Here is a 5810-nt window from a genome sequence, read left to right as displayed (position 1 = left end):
CTTCTTCTCATTAGAACTATTGATTTTTTTCGTAAACGTTTTTTCGTAGCTTTTTAAAAATGTTTTTTGTAAAATGATCTTTATGTTTTATATTTGAAGTCTAGTTGTCTGTAAGTGTAAGGTTAAGGGATAGATTGAGGGTCAGAGGGGAACTGGCTCTTGCTTTCTCTCTTTGCACAGAGGTCACGTTTACTTGGTTTTGTTTAGTTTTCTTTCTTTGTTTTGTTTTGTTTTTGTTTTTGTTCAGTACATTGTTTTTGTTTTCTTCCTGTTTTCTTTTCGTTTTGGACTGGCTTTGACGTGAGTGCATTCTTCCATATGAGTCTTTCTTGAGTTTCTTTTTTCAGATGGTAGAGTAGACTAACACTAACACTAACACAAATCACGGTCACGTGTAGATGAGACTGCGTGCACAACGTTCCGGCTATTTCTTCTGAAGTGACCACCAAAAACTGTTGTCTCCATTAGGGAGTGGGAATGAGGGATATGCCCGCCTCGTGACTCATTTGGAGCAGAGGAAGTTAGGATCTAAACTATTTTGCTAACCTTTAACCTTCTTGTAATGTTCTGGAATGTATGTTGTGTTCTCTGTTCTGTTGTGACTTCTCTGTCTCTATCTCTGTCCTTAAGTATCTTCTATCCTGATCTCAACTTTAACCGGTTACAAACCATATGGCGTCAGTTTGTTAGGAACGGGCATGGGACAAAACAATCTATTTCAAGAAAAGATTGAAGGCAAAAGTCAAAAACATTTTTAATGCAGCCTACTTCGGTGTGACGGTCTCAAGCCCGTGAAATGCGGAGAGAAAATGTTTTAAAGCTGAAAACGATAAGATTTCTGAGAATTCCAGGCACCCCTCGGCTGACCAGAACGAATTTTTAAAATTCAATATTGTCTCAGTCGCATCTTCTTTTTTTTTCTTTTTTTTCTTCTTACAGATTTTACCCTCTTTGTATTTTATTCTTTGATAAGTCGTTCAGGCCATCTGTGTATTTTGTTCTTTGCCTTCCTCTGCTCTTCTTTCCCGCCATCTTCCCACACAGCAGCAGATTCTCCCGCTCATTTGATCTGCTCATGTGGCCAAAGAATCTTAACTTTTTCTGATGGTTCTGATTATTGATCTTTTACAACCTGCCATTTGGAGCACTTCCCTCTATCTATTTTTCCCCCGTTCTGTCCATGAGTTTTGAGTAAAGAGAAGCACATCGACACAATGATGGTCATTTAGTGCTGGGTAAGACAAACAGACAGAAACAACAGAGGGGAAAGTAAAGAAGTAGGACCTACCAGTGGCGCCCTCCAACCACCCACTCTGTCCATGAGATTCTGACTATTCTCTTGAAATGTCACATTCCAGCGACCCCCCAGTCATCTCTCTGTGTCTTTGTTTAGAGACCTGCTCTTGCATCCAAACAAAAAGATTGACCGTACGTACCCTTTCGGGGTTCTTATTTTTATGTACGCTGTAATGTTTTTATTTAAAAGGATAGTTTCAACTTGCCGAAAGTTTTCTTAAGATATTGCAATCTGTTTCTCTTTATCTTTGTATCCCTTTTGCATGTGGTGTAATTACGCAACCTAGGTACATGTATTTTAAGTTGTTAACTGTTTTATTCTTTTGTTCCTACATGTGTTAAGCTTACTGCATACTATCACGTTTTGATATCACCATACATTTCGTTTTCTAGGCGTTCTGTAGTAGGCCTTTTTCTTCGCTTTTTCCTGTCACTCTAGTTAGAATCTCTGGAAGCTTAGAGTCAGAATCAGCTATCAAGACTGTGTCATCAACGTACCGTAGGTTGGTAATATTGTTACCGCCTACCTTGATTCTTTGTATATCACTGATGTTACGCAGTTTCATTTCGCCGTATAAATCAAGGAGATCTGGAGATAAGACACATCCTTGTCGTTCTTCTCTACAGATTGTCAGGTATTCACTGAGCTTGTTCTCGACCCTGACTGCTACCTGTTGTTCCCAAAAGAGGCTTCTCAGGATTCTTAGGTCTTTTCCATCTATGTTCGGGTCTGTTAGGATGTTGAATCGTTCTGTATTTCTCACTTTGACAAATGCTTTAGAGTAATTGAAGAAGTAGAGGCAAAGGTCTTTCTAGACCTCAGTTCATCTTTCCATGAGCATCTTACAGCGAAGAGGGCATTTCGGGTACCGTTATTTGCAGTAAACCGAAATTCATCATCATCAATGCCTTTCACCCCTGGCAGGGTATAGGCCACATACAAGCTCCTTCCATTTATCTCTGTCCTGGGCCATCCTCCCTAGCTCGTTCCAAGTGAGTTTCATCTCTCTCATGTCCCTTTCCACACATCTCCTCCATGTTTCCCGTGGCCTACCCCTGCCTCGTGCTCCCTGTGGGTTCCACTGCAGTGATTGTCTTGGGATGTATTCGCTGGGCTTTCTGACGGGGTGGCCAATCCATCGCCACTTTCTTAGTCCTATTTCTACTTCTATTATATCCTTTTGTTCTGTCCTTTCCCTCAGCTCTTCATGTCTTATTCTATCCTGCAACTTAATTCTTAGGACACTCCTCATACACCTGTTGATGAAAGTCTGGACTTTATTCAGCACTGTTTTTGTTGTCTTCAAAGTTTTGCAGCCGTAGAGGAGCACAGACTTGACATTGGAATTAAAGAGTCGAATCTTGGTGTGCAGTGAGATGAAACCAAAACTGCGTTTCAGAAATTTCAGGACTGTGCTGCTCACATTCTGTTGTTCCAGCTTAAATTTTTTTTGGGGGTAATGCTATAAATATCGACTTCTTCAGATTTCTGGTATCTCTCCGGTGCTGTATATGGTGTAAAGTAATATTCTCACTTCTTTGATTCACACCCTTTCTAGTGCAGTGGTGTTTTCAATGAATAATATTGAGGCAGCGTGGTGGAATCAGGGTTTCGTCAAATTAATGCAAGTGAAAAAACTTTCATTTTTCCGCAGGTTTGTGAATTTTTATCAAATTTGCAATCATTTGTAAATTAATAATAACCTGTAGTTGCAATCAATTGTAAATTAATAATAACATGTAGTTACAATCAGTATGGATTGTACATCATAATCTTCACTGTTCATGTAACTGGAAAAAATAATTTTAAAAAGAATATACAAATAAATAAATAAATACATAAATAAATAAATGAATAAATAAATAAATAAATAAATAAATAAATAAATAGATAAATAAATAAATAAATAAATAAATAAATAAATAAATCAGCCAATCAATCAATCAATCAATCAATCAATTAACCAATCATTCAAACAATCAATCAATCAATCACTATAATAATATGCATATAATGCCAGGGCAAATTATTTTAAAAATTGTCAAAGTTTCTTCTTCTTCCTCGTTCTCGATTACAGAAGCTAGACAGTCAGTCCGATGTCGCGCACATCTGTGCAGTTCGCTTCAAATCTGAGAGACTGCCAAGATTGTTTAAGTGAAAGTATTTTTAACAACAGCAACTCTTTTGTCTTTAACTTTGTACAAAAAGCAGAAACATTTAGGTAAAAGCAAACTTTAACTCTTCATTCAGAACTATAGTGCGGTCAAAAATTCGTGGCACAACTTTTCTTCAAATATCTCTTTAACGGGTGAATCAATCTCATCCATACTTTGCACAGCAATTTGTATCAATTTGTCTTAACTCAATCATATTTTCCCACAACAATTGAGGTTAAGTTAAAAAGCTTTTCTTCATTAATTAATATTAAATACTATGAAATCTCCTTCACGCGGAAAACGAAGTTGCTCACAGCACTTCCCACTTCTCACACACATTTTGCGTACGCATGACTTAAGCCACAGCTCACCAAGGACACTTTTTAGTGGTAAAACTAGTTACAAGAAATTAATTTCATAGGGAAAACTTTTTTTGCCCTGAAAGTTCTCAAAACACGCGTTCAATAAAGACAATATAGCGATTAGAAAGAAAAAAACTGACGGGCTCGGTTTTAAAAGCAATATTGTCCCAGCTGTAAACCTTTTAAAATCAGTAGAAACCACCAACTGGGATTTTTTATTTGTATCTAAAAAGGAATTTTCTTTTAAAAAGAGCTAACAGGTGTTTACAAAAATATGGATCTCTTTAGACAAATTGATAAAAGTCACAGTACAAAAGCTGGAGAGTTAAAGTTCAATAGTTGAGGAGATATTTGACGATAAGTTGCGCCACGAATGTTTGACCGCACTAGTAAGCACCAAGGTTTCCTGTCTCCATAGGGTCGCCATGACGTCGTGCTCGAAGGATAGAGTTAATCTATTTTTAGAAAGGGGATTTAAAATTTAATTTACGAACATTTGAAGTTACACGTTTTGAGTTTTACAACATGCCAAGCTTTTTAAAATGTAAATTCTTTGAATAGCTTGATAACCACATGGAATAATATTGCGATTTTGATAGAGTAGCTAGAACATTTTGTTTCTGACCTCATGGTATTAGTGAATCAAAACGGCCAAATCATCATCATCATCATCCGGTGCCTTGCCGACTGGCGTGAGCGATCATGGACCTCCACTTCACTTTGTCTTGCGTTGCAGCAATGGTGTCTGTTGTTCTTGCTGCTCCTAGCCATGTTGTCATCTTGTCCAGTATCTTTTCCTTCTGTCTGCCTCTGCCTCTGCCTCTCGTTCCATCAAACTTGCCTGATGTTACAATATTCTCCAATACTTCTTTCCGCATTGTGTGTCCGAAGAAATTTGCCTGTCGCTTTCTTATATTCGTCATAAACTGTCTTCTATAATTTGCTTCAACCAAGACTTCTTCATTTATTTCATCAAGTCAGATAGTACTTTGTAATTCCAAGATGGCCAGGTCTTGTCCCATGACAAGGGTCAGATCATGGCGCGCTTATTAATTTTGTTCTACTGCATGAGGGTTCCCCCCCCTCCGGGGCAGTGCTACTGACTGAAGTGGCTTTAGGCCATTCCCAAAGCGGGGATAGTAACATGTACTTATGCACGGTAGAATTGTAGATGGGCTAATTAACCAATGTCATGCTCATAACTATGCTGGAACAGCGTAGGGGAAATGCTGCTTTTTCTTTCACTATCTTTTTTCCTCTACTTCTTTTGAATGTCTGTCACTCTCTTGTGAACTGCTATTTCCGGGGTGCCTTGATAAGCTGAAAAAGACGTTGTGCTGTTGAGGCTAGAGAGGTGATCAGAGTAAACCTCATGCCCCGTTTGGACTTCTCTATTGACATCCAACCCTTGTCGCTCATGTGGCCTTATGCAGTTGCGAGAGCCGCAAAACCTTACAAAAACTACTAAAACTAAGATAATTTCTGTAGAATTCTGTTTGATACGTGCACATTCTCAAACCTGGCCATTACAAACTCAGTCGAACGGGTATCTCCCCAAATTTGAGACTTCTTTTTGAAGATGGAAAAAGTTAATTTTCAGTAATACATATTATTATTTTTTTTTTTAAATCACTGATGTAGCTTTTGAGGGTCAAATTGAACACCACTTTGTTTGTCCGCTGTGTCTTGCCTTTACAAGTGGCCGGTCCTTGTTCCTGGCTGAGGGGTGACAGACGCTGGTGATGTCACAGACAATGCGAACGATGGTGGTTCAGAGAAGGAGCCATTTATACTGCGGGAAGATAATATGAAACAGTGACATTATTGGTGATGTGTTAGGTGGTGCTGTTGTTGTTGTTGTCATTGTTGTTGCTGTTTTTGTTTCTGTTGTTGTTGTTGTTGCTGATTTTATGATTGATCTCGTTGTTATTGGTATTATATGTGTTGTTGTTGTTGTTGTTGTTGTTGTTGTTGTTGTTGTTGTTGTTGTTGTTG

This window comes from Aplysia californica, unplaced genomic scaffold (assembly GCF_000002075.1).
Source record: "Aplysia californica isolate F4 #8 unplaced genomic scaffold, AplCal3.0 scaffold00711, whole genome shotgun sequence".
In the NCBI taxonomy this organism is placed as follows: domain Eukaryota; kingdom Metazoa; phylum Mollusca; class Gastropoda; order Aplysiida; family Aplysiidae; genus Aplysia; species Aplysia californica.
Note: the sequence above shows the minus strand (reverse complement) of the source record.